We start from the raw sequence: 533 nt of genomic DNA on the forward strand, positions 1-533 counted from the left end.
CATATTTGGGATATGGTTGGTCGTCAATTACGACGGAATTATCCACAATTAGAAAATTTGAGACAATTAGTGGAAGTGCTCCGTCAAATTTGGCGTACTATCCCGCAGTTGGCAATACGGAGATGTATTAATATGAGACAACGTTTGTAGGATGTTATTGAAAATAGAGGTGGCAATACTAGGTTTTAGTCACGTCTCAACATGTACAAGTCCACCAGTTTTTGACTAACGAAAATACATATGTACACGCACACGCGCGCTCGCGCCCACGCACACACACACACACGCGCCCGCGCGCGCGAGGTGTAAAGTCCGACCACGTAACCTCCCCGTGGTACACCTCGGGTAATGCTAATACCGGCGGCAACAATACAAATTTATAGAGAAAGAACTGAAAATTCATTATTCATTTCAAATCGTTACACTTCAGTGAAAAAAATTGTAGCGTAATGCTTAAGAAATCATTTTAAGTGGGTAATGTTAAGCTCTACGGTCCACTTAAAAGAACATGCAGAAAAAAATTTATTTTACCC

Source organism: Trachymyrmex cornetzi, unplaced genomic scaffold, assembly GCF_001594075.2.
Source record: "Trachymyrmex cornetzi isolate Tcor2-1 unplaced genomic scaffold, Tcor1.1 scaffold123, whole genome shotgun sequence".
NCBI lineage: Eukaryota > Metazoa > Arthropoda > Insecta > Hymenoptera > Formicidae > Trachymyrmex > Trachymyrmex cornetzi.